At 45.7% G+C, this 24,254-nt stretch overlaps 1 protein-coding gene across 1 annotated transcript in view; it reads right to left on the bottom strand.

Moving 5' to 3' along the window:
* ADGRD1 (adhesion G protein-coupled receptor D1) overlaps nucleotides 1-23,020 on the bottom strand; it is a 224,765-nt gene extending 201,745 nt beyond the window's left edge. Inside the window, 1 exon segment of the mRNA XM_033220087.1 lies at nucleotides 22,846-23,020. The gene's annotated coding sequence lies outside the window, so the exon portion shown is untranslated.
* Nucleotides 23,021-24,254: the final 1,234 nt, after the last annotated feature.

Below are 24,254 nucleotides of genomic sequence, written 5' to 3' on the forward strand. Positions count from 1 at the left end.
CAAAAAAACCTCCAAAAAGAGAATTGCATGTGAACGGACGTATTCTGGGGAGAGCCTATACCAACAAACGTTCCAATACTAAATTTTGTGAAGGCCCTAGAAACAGAAACTAGAAATCAAAAAAGATATCTGGTTTGAAAATCAATTGAATTGTACCGCAATTTTGTGACATATGAGCTACTATAATTTAATCCATAACAACAAAAGGAATTTACCATAATATCCTTCCACAAAACCTTCTTCAGGACAATATCAATCAGGGTGCTCTCTGTTGCAAGAAACAGAAAATACAACAGCCTTAATCAAAAAGGAGGAAAGTATGTATTTACACTCAAGCTATTAAAATCCCAGAGGATGGTATGGCCACCTTCAGGGCCTAGTCAATGGCATCAGGAATTTATTTTCTATTTCTCAGTCTCCACTTACTTCCTGTTGGCGCCATTCTCTATCAGCCTCATGCCTCACTGTCACAAAACAGCTGCTGAAACATCTTGCTACACACTAGCATCTGCAGAAAATGTCCACTGCATTTCACTGGGTCGTGTGCCCATCCGTGAACCAATCCCTGTGATCAAGGGAATGTGTTGAGCTGACTGATGCAGTACTGAGTCGGGTGTTCAGTCCCTGGGTCCTGGGCAGGCCCACATGCAGGCTGTAAGGACTGATTGATAAGAAATAGAGCAGTCGGCCGGGCGCGGTGGCTCAAGCCTGTAATCCCAGCACTTTGGGAGGCCGAGACGGGCGGATCACGAGGTCAGGAGATCGAGACCATCCTGGCTAACACGGTGAAACCCCGTCTCTACTAAAAAATACAAAAAAATTAGCCGGGCGAGGTGGTGGGCGCCTGTAGTCCCAGCTACTTGGGAGGCTGGGGCAGGAGAATGGCATGAACCCGGGAGGCGGAGCTTGCAGTGAGCTGAGATCCGGCCACAGCACTCCAGCCTGGGCAGCAGAGCGAGACTCCGTCTCAAAAAAAAAAAGAAAAAAAAAAAAAAGAAATAGAGCAGTCATTGATGCTGTTCAACAAATGGTCTCTAGTTCTACTTCCAGGCACGTGCAAGGATTTCATTTCCTGCTCATTTGAAGTTAGTGTGACTATATGCCTTGCTGTGCCTGACAACAGGTGAGTGGAAGTGATACATGTCACTTTCATATGGAAGATCATACTCAAGTTTTCACTGCCTCATAGGCTACAGAAACATGTGAGTGAGTGGATGAAACCTTTCAACTGAGTGGCTCCAAGGAGCCGAACCCCTCCAGCAGTCCAAGTTTTATAAGTAATGTGAGCAAAAACAAGATGAAATGTTGTTGTCTTAAGCCACTAAGATGTTGGAACTGTTATTGCTATAGCATATACCTACAACCTATACTGACTGATACAGCGGGTGAGGAGTAGAGTGAAAATCAGAATCTGGAACTCAAAGAAGGGGGAATGAATGTTGAACAAGCAATCAGTCAGTTTCCACTCCACAGTGCTAAACTGCTGGTTAAGCTTTCATTCCTAGCCAGTGGTACCTCTATTCCTCATGTCCCTGGTCTCAAAACATCAGAATTATCTTCCTCACCCTTCTCTTCTTTGCTGGAAAATTTCCAGCTGGTCACACGGGTGGAGCCCTCATATGTAGGATTAGTCCCCCTACAAGAAGAGACATGAAGGAGATGATCTGTCTCTGCCATATGAGGACAAAACAAGAAGGCATCTGTCTGTAAACCATAAAGAGAGCCCTCACCAGAACCCGAGTAAGCTGGCACCTGATCTTGGACTTCCCACCATCCAGATGATGAGATATAAATTTCTGTTGTTTAAACCCCAGTCTTTGGTACTTCGTTATGAAAGCCCAAGCTAAGCCACCATGCTCCAGAAACACTACCTCAGCACGGTCATTCCCTCCTGGAGGACTTTGCGCATCTTGCTTCCGCTGCCTGGAATCCTCTGTCTTTATTATTATTACTCAGGTTTTAGTTCAGTTGCCACTTCTTCAGAGAGAACTTTTCATGACCAATAATAAGATGATACAGATGTTGAAATTCTCTGACAGAATTTAAAGCAGCTATTATGAAAATGCTCAAATAAGTAATCCAAACACTGTTGAAATAAAAGTTAAAATACAAAGTAGAAAAGGCCTCTAGGATTAACATCTAATCTGCTTTTGTCCCATTTGCTTTTGCAACAGCATCAACTGTACCTGAACCATAACAAATATCTCTCAAAGGAAAAGGTAAATTATGTTTCCAACACCATTTGATAGAATTGGAAACACACACACACACACACACAAAAGTAGGAAAAAATTAAAAATATAAAGAAAAAAATGGAAATTTTAGAACTAGAAAATACAATAACAAATAAAAAGTGATGTTGAACTTGAAGCTAGATCAATAAAGATTAAGCAGTCTGAACAATAGAGAAAAATGATTAAAAGAAAAACAACAGAATATCAGGGACCTGTGGGACAACAAAAATAGCCTAACATTTATGTCTTTGATATTCTGGTAGAAGACGAGAGAGTGTGGTGCTAAAACAACTTTTTTAAGAAATAATAACTGTAAACTTTGCAAGTTTGATAAAAAACGTAAACTTACATACTCAAAAGCTGAGCAAATCCCAAACAGAAATCCATGCCCAGAGACATTATAATCAAACTGCTGAAAACTAAAGGCAAAGGAAAAGTAGCAAAAGTAGGCAGAGAAAAAGAGCACATTACCTATAGGCAGACACTATTCAAAATAACTGAAGATTTCTCATCAAAAACCATGGAGGCAAGAAAAAAACGTTTTCCAAAAACTAAAATAAAATAACAACCTGGAATTTGACATCCAGCAAAAATATTCTTCAGGAAGACTAGGCACGGTAGCTCACACCTGTAATCCCAGCACTTTGGGAGGCTGAGGCAGGCAGATCACGAGGTCAGGAGATCAAGACCATCCTGGCTAATGTGGTGAAACCCTGTCTCCACTGAAAATACAAAAAAAATTAGCCGGGTGTGGTGGCAGGCACCCGTAGTCCCAGCTAGTTGGGAGGCTGAGGCAGGAGAATAGCGTAATCCCGGGAGGCGGAGCTTGCAGAGAGCGGAGATCGCGCCACTGCACTCCAGCCTGGGCAACAGACCAAGACTCTGTCTCAAAAAAATAAAATAAAATAAAATAAAATAAAATATATATATATTATATCCAGCAGATGTGCTCTAAAAATTTGTATACAGCAGATGTGCTCTAAAAATATACTAAAGAGGCCAGGTACAGTGGCTCATGACTGTGACCCCAGCACTTTGGGAAGCAGGAGGGTCACTTGAGGCCAATAATTTGAGACCAGCCTGGGCAATAAAGCAAGATCCCATCTCAATAAAAAAAATTAAAAATTAGAAGGGTGCGGTGGCATGCACCTCTAGTCCAAGCTACTTGCAAGGCTGAGGTGGGAGGATCACTTGATTCCAGAAGTTCCAGGCTGCAGCGAGCTATGACTGCACCACTACACTCCAGCCTGGGGAACAGAACCAGACCTTGTATCTTAAAAAAAAAAAAAAAAAAGATATGGTAAAGAAAGTTCTTTTGATACCAGAAGAAAAAAAAAATGGAACATCAGGGATAGAGAAAGAGTAACCAAAGTGGTAGATATCTGGGTAAATATGATAGATTATTCCTCCCTTCCAGAATTTTAAAATATGTTTGACAGTTGAAAGGAAAAAATATAACATTGTCTAGTGGAGTTTTTAATATATGTAAATGTAGTATGTAAGGCACGATTGCATAAAGACAAGAGGACAAAGGAACTTTAGAGTGACAAAATTTCTACATTCAAATTGAAGTGGTAAAACCAGGCATGGTGGCACAGGCCTGTAATGCCAGCTGCTTGGGAGGCTCAAGGGGAAGGATAGTTTGAGCCCAGGAGTTCAAGACCAGCAGCCTGGGCAGTATAGCAAGACCTTGTATCTAAAACAAACAGAAAAAACAAATTGAAGTTGTAAAATATTGATTCTATATAAAATGTGAAAAGTTAAGACTGTATTTTGTAATCCCAAGATTAACCACTAAAAAATATACCAAAAATACTCAAAATCAAAACAAGTTTAAATGACCTGCTAAAATATGCTTCAATAAACCTAAATAAGTTAGAAAAGGGGAAGCAGAAGAACCAAAAAATCCAACAAAGAGACAACAAATATTAAAATGATAGACCTAAATCCAAACTTACCAATAATTAAATTTAATACAATGTCAATTAAAAGATACAAATTGTCAGATTAAATTTTGTATAATGATGTAAGTATATGCTGTTTACAAGAAAGTCACTTCAAGCACAACAATAGTGGTAAGTTAAAAGTAAAAGAATGGAAAAAAAATATATATGTATATCACACAAACACTAATTTTATTTTTTTATTATTATTATACTTTAAGTTCTAGGGTACATGTGTACAATGTGCAGGTTTGCTACATAGGCATACATGTGCCATGTTGGTTTGCTGCACCCATTAACTCATCATTTACATTAGGTATTTCTCCTAATGCTCTCCCTCCCCCAGCCCCCAACCTCACGACAGGCCCCAGTGTGTGATGTACCCCGCCCTGTGTCCAAGTATCCTCATTGTTCATTTCCCACCTGTGAGTGAGAACATGTGGTGTTTGGTTTTCTGTCCTTGTGACAGTTTGCTCAGAATGATGGTTTCCAGCTTTATCCATGTCCCTGCAAAGGACATGAACTCATCCTTTTTTATGGCTGCATAGTATTCCATGGTGTATATGTGCCACATTTTCTTAATCCAGTCTATCACTAATGGACATTTGGGTTGGTTCCAAGTCTTTGCTATTGACAAACACTAATTTTAAAAATCGGACTGGTTATATTAATATTAGACAGGATAGACTTCAGAATAAATAAAATTATAAAAGATAAAGAAAGATAATATATAAGCCAGTTCATCAAGAATATAAAACAGTACCAAATGTGTATGCACCTAACTACAGGGTTCAAAACACATAAACAGTTGACAAAATTGAAAAGCTTAATGGACAAATCCACAGTTAAAATCAGAGACTTCAGCACTTCTCCCTCAGTAACAATGATGGTTAATTTTATGTGTCAACTTGACTGGGCAGAGATGCAGAGATAACTGGTAAAACATTATTTCTGGGTGTGTCAGTGAAGATGTTCTGGGAAGAGATTAGCATTTGAATCAGTAGATGGAATAAAGAATATCCACCCTCATCAGTGTAGGTTGCCAAGATCCAATACATTGAGGAGGGAAGAATTTACTCTCTTCCTGAGTTGAGATATCCATCTTCTCTGCTCTCAGACATGAGAGCTTTTGGATCTTGGGCCTTCAGACTCCTGGACTTACACCAGCGCCCCGCTAAGTTCTTAGGGCTTTGTACTTAAACTGGGAGTTACACCATTGTCTCCCTTGGTTCTCAGGCTTTCAGACAAAAACACACCACCTGCTTTCCTATTTCTCCAGCTTGCAGAGAGAAGATAGTGGAACTTCTCAGTTTCATCATCACATAAGCCAATTTCCATATCAATCTCTCTTATTTATAGAGTGGTAGGTAGATAGGTAGACAGATAGATAGAAACATACCCTATTGGTTTTGTTTCTGTAAAAAACTATGTCTATTAGACTGATAGACCATACTATGAGGCAGAAAATCAGCAAAGGATAGAAGAAATGAACAGCATGATCGACCATCTGGATCTAATTGACATTTACAGAACACTCCACCCAACAACAGCAGAATACACATTCTTCTCCAGTGCATAGGAGAAGCATTCACCAAGATGAAACAGACCTTCATCAATTTAAAAGAAGTAAAACCACACAAAATATGCTTTCTGGACATAATGAAATTGAGCTAGAAATCAATAGAAAAATAGCAGGCAAATGTCAAATCACTTGGCGATTAACAAATGTACTCCCAACTAATGCATAGGTACAGTATTAACTCTCAATGGAAATTAGAAACCATTTGGAACTAAGTGAAAATGAAAATACAACATATCATAATTTGTGGGGTATAGCTAAAGCAGTGCTTAGAGGAAAATGTATAGCATCAAATCCATATATTAGAAAAGAAAAAAAGTCTCAAATCAATAATCTAATAAGTTGCCCTGTTAAGAAACTGGGGAAAATAGAGCAAAATATATTAGAAAAGAATAAAGACCTCAAATCAATACTCTAGTAAGTTGCCATGTTAAGCAACTGAGGAAGATAGAGCAAAATAAACCTAAATCAAGCAGAAGGGAAAAAATAGGTTTTATTACATTATTTTTTATTGCCAGTGATTTCTGAGGAAGATAATTGTTATAGAAACTAAGCCATCTCAACATCTTTCCTGCCTAGAGATCGGTGGCATATGATTACTCACTAAAAAGAGAGAATGGTGGCCGGGCGCGGTGGCTCAAGCCTGTAATCCCAGCACTTTGGGAGGCTGAGGCGGGCGGATCACAAGGTCAGGAGATCGAGACCATCCTGGCTAACACGGTGAAACCCCGTCTCTACTAAAAAATACAAAAAAATTAGCCGGGCGAGGTGGTGGGCGCCTGTAGGCCCAGCTACTCAGGAGGCTGAGGCAGGAGAATGGCGTGAACCCAGGAGGCGGAGTTTGCAGTGAGCTGAGATCCGGCCACTGCACTCCAGCTTGGGCGACAGAGCAAGACTCCGTCTCAAAAAAAAGAAAAGAGAGAATGGTTATTAATGTTCTTCCCCATTATGATCCCACATAACTTCCCAATATTATCATCTTCTCCTTCCCATTTTCTCAAGTCAACTGAGTATTTCAGCTACTGCCAACCACGCATTCCTGCTCCTCATGCTTCTTTTGTTGACATGGTTCCATTTGGAAGTTCCTTGCCCACCTTTATCTTACATTTAAATTCTATTCAACCTTAAGATAAAATGCCTCTATCCTTAGTCCTACAAACTGAATATTTAGCAGTAAGATGCTGTTTTATATATGTCTTATGTGCATCATTTTATCTAATATTTCTGATAATTCTAAGAGGTAGGTACTAATAGTTTCTGTATCTTTAGACAGTAAGGAGACTGAGGCACATAACTATTAAATAACTTACCAAAGAGTACACAAGTAGTAAAAAGAGAAACAGAATGTTGAACCCAGACATGCCTCCTTCTGCATTAATGCCCCTAATCACTTCAGGGCCCTGCTTCCCTTCTCTGAACTTCCCAAATATCACGTCTACACCTATCATGGCACTTATCAAACTCTGCCTGGAGTTTCAGTTGTTGTGTCCTTATCTCAACTCCCTTAGTAGATTCTTAGTCTCCAGAGCACAAAGACCAGACCATATCAATTTTTTATCGCATTAAATTAAGGCTGTATACAAATTTGTGGGATGGAGGGGGGAGGCCACCAAAGCCTTCAGGTGGTGCCCTAAGTGCTTTAAGAGAACAAGTCATACTGACCCTTATCCAATGGAGAAAATTCTCTGAACTTGCAGAAAATTCTAAAGATTTGATATCATGAGATTGTTCTGTGTCAGCCTTTCTTCTCACAATCACCACCTCCCTCCCTGAAACAAAGCATGTTTTAATAACATCTGTGTTCTAAAGAACTTTCAGCTATCACTGGGTAACAGCAGATCAGCGAAGAGTTACACGTCACTGTCAGCGCATCGACTTAGTCCCTTCAAGTCGTAAAAATTGTCAAAAGCAAATCAACCTACAAAACAAAAGAAGGCGGGAAGGAGGGAGAGAAAGAGAGAAAGGAAGGAAGGGGAGAAAGAGAGATGGAGAGAAGGAAGGAAAGGAAAGGAAAGGAAAGGAAAGGAAAGGAAAAGAAAGGGAGAAAGAAGCAAAGGAAGGAAGGACAGAAAGAGAGAGAGATGGAGAGAAAGAAGGAAAGGAAAGGGAAGGAAGGGAAGGAAAGGGAAGGAAGGGAAGGGAAGGGAAGGGAAGAGAAGGGAAGGAAGGGAAGGGAAGAGAAGGGAAGGGAAGGGAAGGGGAGGGAAGGGAAAAGAAAAGGGAGAAAGAAGCACAGCTGGTGTTCGTGACTTGAGTGAAGGGAAGTGTTACTGCAGTTTGAGGGCCAGGGAAGACTCTGCTGAACAGGTAATATCTGAGCTGAGCCTGGGCATGCAAAGATCTGAAGAAAGAGTGTGCTGGCCGGGCACAGTGGCTCACACCTGTACTTTAGGTCAGGAGTTTGAGACCAGCCTGGCCAACATGGTGAAACCCCATTTCTATTAAAAATACAAAAAAGTAGCCGGGTGTGGTGATGCATGCCTGTAATCCTAGCTGCTCTGCTCAGGAGGCTGAGATGGGAGGATTGCTTGAACCTGGAAGATGGAGGTTGCAGTGAGCGGAGACTGCACCGCTGCACACTCCAGCGAGACTCCACCTCAAAAAAAAAAAAAAAAGGAGTGTGCTGGATGAAGAGATCTGTACATTCCCCATCCCATGGCAAGAATGAACCTGGTGTTTATGAGAGCTGGCAAAGTTGGCATGACCAGAAGCAGTAGGCAACAGGGGAGGCTGAGAAGGGGCTGGGGGTGCACAGGGGCCAGGCATGAACAGCTCCACAGAGCACAGGAAGGAGGCTGGACTGGACTCAGAGGGTAACGGGCAGCCCAGATGCATTCGCCAATGGACACTGCCAGAAAATTGCTCTGACTGCGCTATAGATCCTCAGTTCCCGGGGTGGAGGGGAGCAACCCTGGAAGTCGAGCTGAGATGACTTTGAGGACATCCAGCCACGAGTGATGGCGGCTTGGACCAGGGAAGTGGAGGTGGGAGTGGAGCAGAGAGATGTGGGTAAAGTCAAGGCATCCTTTTGGAAACAGAGCTGACAAGATGCAATGATGGATTAGATGAGGCCAGGTGGAGAATCTGGGGGACGGGACTGACTCCCGGACTCTTGGATAAGCCGCTGGTGGGGGCAGCAGGCATGCCCTGGATGAGAAGCAGGCTGGGGAGGAGCAGGCTGCGGCCTCAGACAGCAGAACCTGGAGGAAGGAGGTCCTGACCCCACAGGGAATCAGCATCCGAGGTCCTGCCCGCCTGAGTCCATGTGGGTCTCGACAGGCACCTGCTGTGACTCATGAGACCAGGCTGCAGTCATCCCAAGCCTGCCTCTGTGTCGGGGCCCTAAGGAGTGCCCGGACACTGGGAGACTCACAGGTGCAGCGATCAGGTCAAAACCTGGGGAGTCCCCCCCGGGGGGCCTGGATCCTCCATCTCAGGCAGGCTCCCATTTCCCAGCTCTCTGGGCCTATCCCATATCGGGGACCGTGAGGCTCCGGAGAATTCCCCCAGCGCCCACAGGAACCACTTCACAAGCCGCTTGCACAACCAAAAACATCCTTGTCTACTGTGGGGCTTGTCATTGAAAGGGGGTGGTGACACCCACGTCTGACGTGTGTTTACGTCCACTTCAGTGGTGAGAACCTCCCTGCCTCCCGTCCCTGTCTAACTGCCCCGTCCCGAGCTGCTAACAAAAGAGCCCTTCATGCCTCTTAGATGTTGCCTGTGTATCTTTTCTCAGGGCTTATCTGTATTTATTTGTTTTCAATGTGGTGTTTTGCTAAGTGTCCGTGGATCGTGTCTCGGTTGCCAAGTGAGCTGGAATAGAATAGAGAAGGAGGCGGCCACCAGTGTCGTTAATTCCTTAAAAGGCATTTCTTAAAAAACAAGAAAGCAGCAGCACCCTGTCAGCGTCTCTGTCAGGTTCTCTTCTGTCCTCAGCTGTCATTCATCTTTCCAGAATGAAAGGCACCTGCCTACCTGAGTCTCCAGAGCACAGCTAGACAACCCCCCGTCCCAGCTCTACTCCAGAGCCCTGAAACCCCAGCCACGCTCTGTCCTTTCATGATGCCACATGGAAGACAATAGATCAAATGTCACTTGTGACTCCCAGTTACGATAAAAAGAAGGGGAATGTACTGAGGAGACTCTCCCTGGCTGGCAGAAAGTTCGTCAGAGTTGATGTTTTTATCTTTTGCTTTCATCTGTAGTTTCATTTCACTCGGAGGTTAGTTGATCATATAGCTAAGAGATCCCTGTGCATCTCTGGTGCTAAAATATTTAGTAAATCTGGAAGAAAATGGTTTCATAAACTTCCCAGCTGTTAGACTGCATTTCTAGTTGGCCTCATTTCCCATAAAGACTTACAACCCACGGAAACTCCAGAGGAGCAGGGTTATCTCACGTTGTGTTGTTCTAAAATAAAGTGGCAAAAGCTATTGGCTGTTTAATGAGTCTGGGACTTCTCTCATCAGAAGGGGAATAAGAGAGATGCCATAACGGGGATGACTTTGTGGATGGGGGTTTTGGGTTTAGGGGAGCACGGTTTGCAGTCACCCAGAGGCTCTCCTGCTGTATCTATGGCTCAGGGTACAGGGGATAAGGAGGGGAGCAGGAAGCGTGTAAGTATGTGTCCCAGCATCCCAGCATTCAACCTCGCTCTCGAAGTCACAGGCAGCCTCCCAGCCTCAGGGGGAGAGGGACAACAGAAAACATATGTGAAGGGATGAATAATGATTTCTGTGTCTCAACGATTTTATTTATTTCCTTGACCCTAAATTTTGGATGTCTATAAACCACACTTTAAAAAAATTCTCTTAACTCAGAATGTGAGGAATTTGGGAAATTGAAAATGTTTATGCCCTGAGCTCATTCGTTTGCCTCCCATTTACCAACTCCAAGTGGTTCCACGTCACTGAGGAAAAATACGCTATTTAGGCAATTACCAAAGATCATATTTCCTGAACTCTGATCCATAGCATAACCTCTTGCATGTCACTTTAAACTCACTAATTACCATTTTTAGTAGAAATGCAGTGGCTGCAGGGGCGTTGCTTGTGTGCCTCACTCCTTTTTTTTTTTTGGAGACGGAGTCTCACTCTGTCGCCCAGGCTGGAGTGCAGTGGTGTGATCTCGGCTCACTGCAACCTCTGCCTCCCAGGTTCAAGCAATTATCATGCCTCAGCCTCCCGAGTAGCTGGGATCATAGGCATGCGCCACCACTCCAGGCTAATGTTTGCATTTTGAGTACAGACGGGGTTTCGCCATGTTGGCCAGGCTGGTCTCACACTCCTGACCTCAGGTGATCCGCCACCTTGGCCTCCCAAAGTGCTGGGATTACAGGCGAGAGCCACCATGCCTGGCCCTCACTCCTTCTCTGGTTCTTTGTTACATTATTCCTATAATGGCATAAACTATTATTTTTGTTGTTTGTTGTCGCTTTTCAGACAGGGTCTTGCTGTGTTTCCCAGGCTGGAGTGCAGTAATGCAATCCTGGCTCACCGCAGCCTCGACCTCCCAGGATCAAATCCTCCCACCTCAGCCTCCTGAGTAGCTGGGACTACAGGCGTGCGACATGACACTCAGCTAACTTTTCATTTTATTTTTATTTTTTGTAGAGATGGGGTCTCACTATGCTATCCAGGCTGGTCTCGAACTTCCGGGCTCAAGGGATCCGCTCCCCTAAGGCTCCCAAAGTGCTGGGATTACAGGCGTGAGCCACCATCCCCAGCCCAGAAACTATTCTTTTTAAATGTATTTCTTTTGTACATGTGCTCAGAGATTATTCAACACAAGGCATGCCAAGTGGTAATGATAAATGTAGAAAGCAACAGTTTGTAATCCATTTAGATGAATCACAGTAAGCTACAGAACAGCACATTCTTCTGAGAGCCTTTGGCCTAGGATTCCAATCATATCCTGTTGGGGCGATGGATTGGCCAAAGTCCCCTAGAGAACTGGGGCTCCCAACCTGTACACTGACAATTTCAGGAAAATCTTTTCAAAATTATTTACAAAAATCAGAATAAAGTATTTCTAAGGAGTAAAAAAAACCCTGGGAAAGATGTTGTGTGAGAGAGAGAAGGAGAGGCCGGGCAAAGTGGCTTGCGCCTGTAATCCCAGCACTTTGGGAAACCGAGGCCAGTGGATCACCTGAGGTTAGGGGTTTGAGACCAGCCTGACCAACATGGAGAAACCCCGTCTCTACTAAAAAATACAAAATTAGCCAGGTGTGGTGGTGCGTGCCTGTAATCCCAGCTACTTGGGAGGCTGAGGCAGGAGAATTGCTTGAACCTGGGAAGTGGAGGTTGCGGTGAGCCGAGATCTCACCGTTACACTCCAGCGTGGGCAACAAGAGTGAGACTCCATCTCAAAAAAAGAGAGAGAGAGAGAAGGCTGAACCATTGATTATAACCAGCAGAGCCAGTTGGCAGTCACTGCACAGCCAGCCACCCGTCTCATTGAGACCTGCGGGAACAGCCGCTAAATGAGTGGGAAGGGATGACCCCTGCACACGGCCCTGCTCCAAAATCAGCACTGTGTCTGCTACCTGCCTTGTTTCCCTCTGGCAGAAAAATAACCTTGAGCCATGCAGCTGCTGAGCTGAACATCCAGAGGACCCGAGCACATCCAAACCTGTGAGTGCCACAGCAGCACTGGAATGCGGAAGTTTTCACTCATTCTGGAAGATGAGAATGCACACCTGAAACCATGATCTTTTTGAGGTTTTTAATAACAAGCATACTTTTAGACTGCTCTTAGGTGCTGTTGTCTGAATTTATAGAGAGAGACTCCTCAGTCAGGCAGGCTGTCCAGTGGGGCCAAGTCTTGCCAGAAGGTTAAATCACCATCCCCTTCCTTCACCATCTTCATCTCATGATCAGAGACAATGTCATCAAAGTGATCACCGGTAGGGCAGCCGCCAACGCCGACTCTGCCCTGAGTGCCTATCTGCAGGCATCTGCTGACTCCTTAGGACAACCCTAGGAAGTTTATGCTATTTTATTTTTACTTTGTGGAGACCAGGTCTCGCTCTGTCGCCCCCGCTGGAGCGTAGTGCTGTGACCACAGCTCACAGCAGCTTTGACCTCCTGGGCTCCAGTCATCCTCCTGCCTCAGCCTCCCAAGTAGCTGGGACTATAAGCATGTGCAACCATATGCCCAGGTAAATTTTTAAAATTTTTGGTAGGCTGGGCGCGGTGGCTCAAGCCTGTAATCCCAGCACTTTGGGAGGCCGAGACAGGTGGATCACGAGGTCAGGAGATCAAGACCATCCTGGCTAACGCGGTGAAACCCCGTCTCTACTAAAAAATACAAAAAATTAGCCGGGCGAGGTGGCGGGCGTCTGTAGTCCCAGTTACTCGGGAGGCTGAGGCAGGAGAATGGCATAAACCTGGGAGGCGGAGCTTGCAGTGAGCTGAGATCCCGCCACTGCACTCCAGCCTGGGTGACAGAGTGAGACTGTGTCTCAAAAAAAAAAAAAAAATTTTTTTGTAGAGACGAGCCACTATTTTTAAAACCTTATTTGCAGATGAGGAAACTAAAGTTCTGAGGGGTAAAGTAAGTTCCCCAAGGTCAGTTTGTGAGTGGAGGATTAAAGATTCCAACGCAGGGAGCCTCACTCCAGCACCCGAGTTCTTAACCACTCCACCACATACTTTCTGTAGGTCCTACACATTCTGAAAGAAAACTATCTTACAAAAAAGAAGTGCACAAGCAGGGTTTCTCATTACCTTGATATTATATTCTGTGGTGTGTGAAGACGTTATCGTCCCCAGACACACGCCCTGTGGTCACCTCTAACTCAATTCTCTCACACCCACATCTCAGATAGACACACAGACTCACAATCACGTGCACCACCAAGAGGATTGTTTTTACGTTTTTATGATGATTTCATGTGTAGCTACTCAAAGGCTTTGGAAACCTTCCCGTCTCATAGCATCTTCAAGAGAATGTTTCTTTCTTTAACTCATGAGAAAACAACAACAACAATAACAACAAAAAACCTACCTAGTCTGACCTTGCTCAAGGCTTTTTAACAGTAGACCCTCTTCCTCGGCCGCAGTAATGAAGAATAAAAATGAGTGGTCAAGACACCCAGCCATGTCCTCATGAAGAGAGAAACAGCACCACTCACACTCCACTCTGCTTGATACAATCAGAGCCATCTTGGGAAGAATTTGCAATTTGACAGTCATGTGGAATGAGGAAACAAATGTGGAGGGAACATGTTTGTAAGAATTTACATCCAGCCTGTGCAACATGGCAAAACCCTGTCTCTACTAAAAGTATAATCCCAGCACTTTGGGAGGCCGAGACGGGCGGATCACGAGAGGTTAGGAGATCGAGACCATCCTGGCTAACACGGTGAAACCCTGTCTCTACTAAAAAATACAAAAAACTAGCCGGGCGAGGTGGCGGGCGCCTGTAGTCCCAGCTACTCGGGAGGCTGAGGCAGGAGAATGGCGTGAACCCGGGAGGCGGAGCTTGCAGTGAGCTGAGATCCGGCCACTGCACTCCAGCCTGGGCGACAGAGCGAGACTCCGCCTCAAAAAAAAAAAAAAAAAAAAATTAGCCAGGCATGGTGGTACGCACCTGTAGTCCCAGCTACTTGGGAGGCTGAGGCAGGAGGATCGTTTGAGCCCAGGAGAGGGAGGTTGCAGTGAGCTGAGATCACATCACTGCACTCCAGCCTGGGTGGTAGAGCCAGACCCTGTTTAAAAAAAAAAAAAATTCCAGGACTCACTGTTTTTTCTATTTGAGGGGAAGGAATGATGTGTTGGGGCAATTACATGTAAATTTTGGCAGGAACTCAAGAATGACAAATACAAGAAAACTCAGGAAGGAGTGAAATTTCTCCATATGCCACTCCCCACACACTAGGTTAAAACCATGGTAAAAATGTGTTGCCAAATAAGTTACGCTATTGCTGCATAAATACAAGGCATTGCTGGGTTTGTTGTTTTCTGTGTGTGTGTTATTTTCTTTTGCTGTGTTACCTAAGCCAAATATGAACTAATACACAAGTACACACAGTAACCATGAATGCAGTCAGACAAGTAATGATTTATGCTGTATACAGATTGTTGATGTTTTTGGTTCTTTGCAGGGTTGGAATAAATAGAGAACAGAGGCAGAGCATCCAAGAAGGAAAAATAGAAGCTCCTGGCAGATGCTGAAACCAGAAAGAGTCATGAGAAGATAGCAATGGGATATGACACTATGGCACTGTCTGTCAGGGCTGTGTCAGTTACCAACCCATCTGATAGAAACAGAAGGAAAATAAACTGGTCCATGGAAGGAAAGGCCAGTGGTGATGCTGGCTGCAGGCACAGCTGGATCCAGGACTCAGGTGACATCCTGGGATTCAGCTTTGTCCTCCCCAATGCTGGCCTTCTTTTCAGACCCTTTCCTTGCTGTGGATATTTACAAGCAGTGCCAAGCCTGGACTCACTCTCTGACTTGTCTTAATTATGTCATTAGACAGCTTTTCTTTTCTCTTTTTTTCTTTTCTTCTTTGAAACAGGATCTCCTTCTGTCACCAAGGCTGGAATGCAATGGTACAATCACAGCTCACTGCAGCCTCGACCCTCTGGGTTCAAAGAATCCTTCCATCTTAGCCTCCCCAGTAGCCAGGACCACAGGCATGCACTACCACACCGAGCTAATTCTTTCATTTTTTGTAGAGACGGGGTCTCACTATGTTTCCCAGGCTGGTCTCGAACTCCTGACCTCAAGTTATCTACCTGCTTCGGCCTCCCAAAGTGATGGGATTACAGGCATGAGCCACCACGCCCGGCCTATTATTACTTTTTTGAGACAGGGTCTTTCTCGTTCGCCCAGGCTGGAGTGCGGTGGTGTGATCATGGCTCGCTGTAGCCTCGACCTCCTGTGTCTATGATTTTTTTTTTTTTTTTTGAGATGGAGTCTCGCTGTGTCACCCAGGCTGGAGTGCAGTGGCGCGATCTCAGCTCACTGCAAGCTCCGCCTCCCGGGTTCACGCCATTCTCCTGCCTCAGCCTCCGAGTAGCTGGGACTACAGGCGCCCGCCACCTCGCCCGGCTAGTTTTTTGTATTTTTTAGTAGAGACAGGGTTTCACCGTGTTCGCCAGGATGGTCTCGATCTCCTGACCTCGTGATCCACCTGCCTCAGCCTCCCAAAGTGCTGGGATTACAGGGTTGAGCCACCACGCCCGGCCTATGATTTTTTTAATTTGTAGAGACAGGGTCTGGCTATGTTGTTCAGCCTGGTCTCGAACTCCTGGACTCAAGTGATCCTCCCACCTCAGCCTCCCAAAATACTGGGATTACATGTTTCAGTCATTGTGCCAGGCCTCATTAGACCAGTTTTCCGACAAACATGATAGAGAAATTATAATCATTTTTCTTGTTGGTTAGTAAGGAATCGAATGGAAAATAGCAACTCATTAATTCAAGCAAGTGAATATGTTGAAGGAGGCCCACACAGGGGAGAAGGTGGCCATTTTTCCAAGAAGGAACTGTGACTTGCTGCAGATATTTAGGAGAAAAATCTTAAAATAATGGGGATTTTAGGAAGCTTGGAGGAATTCAAGATGACCTGTTGCCAGGTAATGGAAGGAAGTTGTCAAAATATATGAATTTGAGGCTCTAGAGTTCTCCAAAAGCTTTAGAGTGGCCTAAATAACCTGATTAATAGTTTTCAATCCTGGGCGGCAGTTTATAGAATGCACGAGACTAACATGGGAAGAGCTCCAAGACATGCTGCACGAAAACAAAAACAAAACAAAAAACCAAGTTACAGAACCATTAAGAGTATGTGTTATCATTTACGTACAGCTACGCATAAATGACACCTGGGTACATATTATGTAAAGGCATAGGGAAAGTTCTGGAAGGATAGGATGCAAACCAAAAGAGAATATACTTCTGGAGAATGGAGAGAAAGGCCAGAAGTCACAGGTCTTTTCTGCCCAGGGGCGTGCCTGAGACTCTTCTATAGTCCCAGCTGCTTGGGAGGCTAAGGTGGGAGGATCACTTGAGCCCAGGAGTCCAAGGCTGCAGTGAACTGAGATTGAGTTACTGCACTCCAGCCTTGGAGACAGAGTAAGACATCGTCTTAAAAAAAAAAAAAAAATTAAGGCCAGGTGTAGTGGCTTATGTTTGCAATCCCAGCATTTTGGGAGGCCAAGGTGGGAGGATCACTTGAGGCCAGGAATTTGAGACCAGCCTGGGCAACAAAGTGAGACCTCATCTCTAATAAAAATAGAAAAATTAGCTGGGCGTGGTGGGGCCTCCCTGTAATCCCAGCTACTCAGGAGGCTGAGGCAGGAGGATCACCTGAGCCTGGGAGGTTGAAGGTGTAGTGAGCCAAGATCACGCCACTGGCACTGCAGCCTGTGTGACAGAGCAAGACCCTGTCTCAAATAAATTAATAAAGTTTAAAAAAAGAGCTCTCTGGACTTGTTGTGACATTTTACATCTTTTTTTTTTTTTTTTTTTTTGAGACGGAGTCTCGCTCTGTTGCCCAGGCTGGAGTGCAATGGCCGGATCTCAGCTCACTGCAAGCTCCGCCTCCCGGGTTCACGCCATTCTCCTGCCTCAGCCTCCTGGGTAGCTGGGACTACAGGCGCCCGCCACCTCGCCCGGCTAGTTTTTTGTATTTTTTAGTAGAGACGGGGTTTCACTGTGTTAGCCAGGATGGTCTCGATCTCCTGACCTTGTGATCCACCCGTCTCGGCCTCCCAAAGTGCTGGGATTACAGGCTTGAGCCACCGCGCCCGGCCCCGACATTTTACATCTTTACAAGAAGAATGTATCCAGTCAATGACTTAAGTAATAAAAATTTTTTTTTTTTTTTTTAAGATGGAGTCTTGCTCTGTCACCAGGCTGGAGTGCAGTGGTGTGATCTCGGCTCACTGCAACCTCCGCCTCCCAGGTTCAAGCGATTCTCCTGCCTCAGCCTCCCGAGTAGCTGGGACTACAGGCATGCACCACTACGCCCAGCTAATTTTTGTATTTTTAGTAGAGACGGGGTTTCACCATGTTGTCCAGGATGATCTCAATCTCTTGACCTCATGATCTGCCCACCTCGGTCTCCCAAAGTGCTGGGATTACAGGCGTGGGCCATTGTGCCCGGCCAAAAATTCTGTTTTATGAAAGTTTCAAGCACATCTTAAGGTTTCTCATTTTAAGAAGCCAGCCTGTGGCACTGTTCTTTATTATACATTCAATTCTTCACCCATCTTTTGTGTTTCCAAATCTGTGTAATTCACCCTTAATAACATCTCAGCATTTTGCAGAGCAAGAAGCCCGGCGGGAAAGCACGCTCCTCCCAAACCACATTGACCACACGTATCCCTTACTTCCACGCGGACCCAGAAAACAAAGAGTGTTCTTTACTAAGTTAGAGACTTTAAAACAGCAGATGAAAGAACGCTGTGTCCTTCAAGACTCCGACCTCTCTCCTCCTCTATCTTTAGCGTGAGTTCCTAGGATGCGTGAGTCACTGCTTGTTTGGGGCCAGCGTCAGCTGACCTGTTGAAGCAGCTGCCTTCTGTAGTAAGAAACCAGCCTATGTTTGGAAAACCACAAGTCTCCTATTTTTCATTGCCTGCTTGGCACTTGTTGCAATTAGCCATGGGTCAGAAATAAGGATCAAGGATGGTGCGTCTCTTGCTGAGAACCAGAAGGAACAGAGATCGCACGGTCTCTGACCCAAAGAATTCTCAATCTTGCTGGAAACACAAACCCGCAGGGAACTCCAGTTAAGAACAAACACAAACACGGTGTGTGATTAGCAGCCACAGCAGGGACTAGCTGTCAGCTGGAGGGCATCCCGACCTCACTATCAATTATCTGCAGGAGGAAACGGGACAGATCTATAGGCAGTGGGGACGGGCACTGGGTCTTCTCATCTGCTGTATTCATGAGAGTCTAGTGGGGGTTTCATCTGCCAAGTGAGCCCAACACTTTGGTGGTATCGTGCTTGAGGCATTCGTCGGCGTGTTGTTCCCACGGTATACCTTTTTAGCCTCCATCTAAGCGGTCATTTGGGGTGTGAGGATCTTCCTCACTCACTCCCGCCCCGACCCCAGACTCGAAGGCTCATGTCAGCTGATGGAAGCCAAGATCAGACTCACACACGTGATGCTGCGCCCTCCCCTGTGCTCTGTGCACCAGGAGGCTGATCTCCTCAATGACTTCAACAAGGAACTCTTGCCCTCTGGCTTCTGGTTGGCTCTGCTTGGAGTCAGACCTCCAGGAAGTGGGGCCTGCCTCACCAGGGCTGGGCTTTCTGAGAGGGAGATTAAGAAGACTGGTACGGCCGGGGGGCGGTGGCTCACACCTGTAACCCCAACACTTTGGGAGGCAGAGGTGAGTGGATCACCTGAGGCAGGGAGTTCGAGACCAGCCTGGCCAACATGGTGAAACCCTGTCTCTACTCAAAATATAAAAATTAGCCGGGCGTGGTGGCGGGCGCCTATAGTCCCAGCTAGTAGGGAGGCTTGAGGCAGGAGACCAGCTTGAACCTGGGTGATGGAGGTTGCAGTGAGCCGAGATCACACCACTGCACTCCAGCCTGGGTGACAGAGTGAGACTCTGTCTCAAAAGAGAAGAAAGAAGAGGAGGAAGAGGAAGAGTTCTATAAAGGCAAGAAGAAGCTGAAAATACCAGGATAGTGACCCATTTCTGGGATAATGACACTTCGTGGAAGAGTTCCAAGTGGCCAGTAAGCAAAGGAACAATTGCTCAACATCACTGGTCACTAGGAAAACAAAATCACAACGACTGTCCACTGCACACATCACACACACACCAAGCAAGGCTAACATAAAAGACTGAGGAACCCAAATGTCAGCACAGGTATGGATGAGTCAGAACTCTTTCTCCGTTGCTGGGAGCCCTGGACGTTTCTGCTCCAGGTGCTCACCGGAAGAGAGGACGGTTGGCTCTGGAAGTCAAAACGTCATCAGTAGCTGCTCTAGAGGCACCGCGCATGTGCGGGGATCTTGGGAATACGGTCCTTTCTGCCGGGCAGAAACGAGGACTCAGTTTGGTAAGATCGTCTGATTTTTGTGGGGTTTTTTGGAGAAGCTGAAAATTCAGAATTGTGTAAAGCCTTTTGACGTTTCAACACTGACCATTCAAGTGCTCTGAAAAGATGCCCTGGGGCCAGGCACGGTGGCTCACACCTGTAATCCCAGCACTTTGGGGGGCCGAGGCGGGCAGATCACCTGAGGCCAGGAGTTCAAGACCAGCCTGGTCAACATGGTGAAACCCCGTTTCTACTAAAAATACAAAAATTAGCCAGGTGTGGTGGCAGGCGCCTGTAATCGCAGCTACTCTTGTCGGGGTGGGGCGTGGGGGGCTGAAGCAGGAGAATCGCTTGAACCCAGGAGGCAGAGGTTACAGTGAGCCGAGATCACGCCACTGCACTCCAGCCTGGGCAACAAAGCAAGACTTTGTCTCAAAAAAAAAAAAAAAAAAAGGATGTCTTGGAGCCAAGTAAGTCCTGGGGACATTCAGTGCTCTGACCCTATAAAGATAGTGAAGCTGACCTATGTACAATACGGATTTGACAACGAAAATAATAGCAAGTGGATCAAAGATTGTTTTAGTCCATCCTGACTGCTATACAAAATACCATGAGCAGGGTAGATTATAAACAGCAGAAATGTGTTTCTCACAGTTCTGAGGGTTGAAAGTCCAGGATCAAAGCATGACAGATTTCATGTCCAGCGAGGACCCCCTTCCTGGTTCGTCGAAGGCACCTTCTCACTGTGTTTTCACCTGGTGGAAGGGGCGAGGCAGCTCTCTGGATCCCCTTTAATAAGGGCACTAGTCCCCTTCTCGTGACCTCATCACCTCGCACAGGCACCCACTCCTAATACCATCACCTGAGGCGTTAGGTTTCAACATAGAATTTGCGGGGAGAGCAGTAACAAACATTCAGACCACAGCAAAGATCATCGCAGGTGTGTAAGGCCAGAAGAGACATCACAATTGCCCCCCATCTCACGCCCATTTTTAAATAATTGTTATTACAGCTGAACACTGCGGAGCATGGCTGCGGGTCAAGGGCTCTGCCTCAGACGCTTTTTCTAAGATCTATTAACCAGCAGGGAGTTTTGGAACTTTATAAGCACTGCCCCATAAGCTTGCTAAGTGATACAAAATGGTGTTCTGTGAACCTTAAAACATCTATTTTCAACTAGGAAAACAGAACTTTCAACTTAGAAAAAGACTTTTTCTTCTTTCAGCTTTCTTGGTAATTTTGCATTCCCTAGTGGTGTTAAATGTTGCTTAGATTTATAATGGAAAGCAATTACCAGACAAATTTACCATCTCCAGCTAATATGGTTTCCTTCAAAATGCAATGTGTCTGAAGAAACAGATAAAAGCCAGGCTTACGTGATCACACTGTGTGAGGCAATTCCTTTTATATCTTTTTAAGAGTGATTACAGACAAATTTGCTTTGCCAAAAAAGCCAACGCCTAGTACACTTGTACTTTATTTTTTTGGCATCGCTCAGTCTCTTAATTTTTTTGCAATTAGAGAAATATTTGGTGACCATAACTTCTCTCACTTGAATGAGGTTATCCCCCTTCCCTTCTTTCTCCCTACCCGGCCCCTCCAAACTGTACAGCTTTTCCCAAAATTCCATCTGTGGGAAAACCCAGCCTCTGGCCCCTGCAGCTTTACTTTCACTGCCTGTGGCTTATCTTGATCCAAATTGTAGCGTTTCATTCCAAACCCTCCCAGTGCAAAGTAGACTATATTTCAAGCCAAAGCTGGAGCCCAGCGACCCTTAAGGTTGGGTGGTGAATGGAACATGTGAATCCTAGCTCTGTCACTGCCTAGATGAAAAAAATCCCTCCACTGCCTGTTAACTGAGTGTTCTCATTTGTAAAGTGGAAAGAATACTATTTATGACAAAAAGGTAAATTAGCACCCCTAAGGATTAAGTGAGCTTACATCTGCAAAGTTCCTAATGCATAGTAGCCATTCAACAAATACTAGCACCCATCCCTCTCTCCTCAAAGCTCAAGAAAGGACCACATTCTCAAGCTCCCCATCCCCACATATATTTAGCCCTAGGAGCAGATATCAATTACTTTTTTATCTGTCCAGAAACCAAACATCCTCTCCTCCTGTAAAGGCTTATAGCAGAAGTCGTTGGCACCACACAGCATCCTTCTGCTTCTCTGTCTCTCCCAGCATCCCTTGTAATTATGTTAGCCTTGTAATGAGTTATGGGAATATGAGCAAAAGTAAAGCATATCATTCATCCCCCTCCCCTGCTCTATCCAGGCCAGGGCATTTAAGATGCACTGGAGGTAACTCACCTCCTTCTTTTCTGCTTGAAGGCAGAGGGCTCTGAAATGGAGCCCCAGGTTGGAAGAGCCTGGATCCCGGAGTCACTGCATGGAAGGGAACATATTCACTAGGAACACCTGCATTAGACTCTGACACAGAAAATGAACTTGTACCAGGTGAAGCCCCTGAAATGTTTGGAGGAATTTGCCTTTGTGTATGGGTGGAGTAGGAGGGAACATTTACACCTACTGTGAAAGCTGAAGTGGGTAAAATCTTTCCTTTCCCAATTGATATGGTTTGGCTCTGTGTCTCTGCCCAAATCTCATGTTGAATTGTAATCCCCAGCGTTGGAGGTGGGGCCTGGTGGGAGGTGATTAGATCATGAATAGTTTATCAATTACTATAGTAGTACTAGTTGAATAGTTTAGCACCATCCCCTTAGGGCTGTTCTCGTGATATGGTTCTCATGAGATCTGGTTGTTTAAAAGTATGTGGCACTGACCCCCTTCCTCCTGCTCCTGCTTTGCCTTCCACCATGAGTAAAAGCTCCCTGAGGTCTTTCCAGAAGCAGGTGCTGCCCGGCTTCCTGTAGAGCCTGCAGAACTGTGAGCCAATTAAACCTCTCTTCTTTGTAAATTACCCTGTCTCAGATATTTCTTTACAGCAGTGTGAGAACGGACCAACACACCAGCCTTAGCGCAGCTGGGAGCAAGCCTGTGACTCAGGCTCTATGCAGATGGCCCTCTCCCCTGGCACTTTGAATCTCCAGCAGTGATGAACAGTCTGTACCTGCATCCTGGCCTCAGCAGTGATTCCTGCTGTCCATCCTTCTGAAGTGCCCTTGGTTGGTTCCATTTTCCAAGATAGACCCTCTAGCTCCACAATGATGCTGTGAACCCGACGTCCTTTCAAAAATTTCCTTTTTGCCTAAGAAAGTCAGAGTGCTTGCAATCGAGAACCCTGACTAATACACTTGATATCAGTGGAGAAAGAATGTTTACACATACTTCGTACATCCTCAGCCAGGCTGGCCACCCCGACCTCCCCTCCACTAGCTCTGATGCAACAGCCGAAGTGGCCACACCCTTGGCAAGGTCTCCATGAACATGTCTTGTGAATTCATGACAATCCAGCCAGTCCTGGTCATCCGTTGGCCATAAAATGCACATTGGCAGAGAAGGGTCCATGAAGCCAGTGCTGAATTCCAAGAGCAATCTCAGATTTCTGAGCATAAGTGATAAAACTCGATTCTGAGAGGAGGAAGGTCAGGATAATGCCTCCTCCATCTGAGCACATGGGCCTCCACTCTGAAGAGAGCAGAACAGGAGAGATGGCCAGAGTGGACGCTCAGGGGACAGAGTTTTGTTCCCTCCATTCAGCCCTGCTGTGGTCTCACCAATACCTGGGCCCACCAGGCAGTTCACACGACTTCTCCTGGATCAGTTAACTCTCCTCCTACTGTGGTGTCCCTAGATCCAAACAAAAATCTCATGATGTGGCCACTGCTGCGGCAAACAAACCCAAATACAGAATGGCTCACACATGATGGATGTTTCTTCCTCATTCTCAGGAGTGCAAAGGGTGCTTCCATGCAGCCGGCAACTGTGTCCTTCACGTGGTGACTCAGGGACCTCGGCCCCTTTCATCTGTGGCTCTGTTTGTAATGTGTGACCATTGAAGTTGCCTTGTTAGTCACTTCAATTCAGTGGCAGAGAAAGGGAATGGCTGGCCGTGTGGCAGAAATGTTTACGGTCACGAACGCAAGTGTCACGTTCGGCTTCTACTCACATCCCATCGGCCACATCTAACTGTGCGGTGAGGCCAGGACATTTGACCACATGGCCAGAGAGTGAGGCCGTTTGCCCAGGAGGAGGAAACGGGTGGCAAGTGCTGACACTCAGCCACACAAAGACTCTCCAACGTGGAGGGTGACAGGGCAGAAAATACCACAAGCAACCATTCCAACACGAATGGTCAGGGGCTGAGAGCGCAGAAAACACCACAAGCAGCCATATTCCAACCCGAATGATCAGGGCAGGTGTGTGTTGAAAGAGGGCAGTCCCTGAAACAGGTTGGTGTTTCTGATGACTGCCTGGTCTGCCCCTGGGAGCTCAAGTCCAGGACAAGATGATAAAAGTGTGACCCCAATTGACTGCTCCAGTTTCAACATGGGGGAAGTATGATTTCAACATGGGGGA

Source organism: Trachypithecus francoisi, unplaced genomic scaffold, assembly GCF_009764315.1.
Source record: "Trachypithecus francoisi isolate TF-2019V2 unplaced genomic scaffold, Tfra_2.0 Lachesis_group11, whole genome shotgun sequence".
NCBI lineage: Eukaryota > Metazoa > Chordata > Mammalia > Primates > Cercopithecidae > Trachypithecus > Trachypithecus francoisi.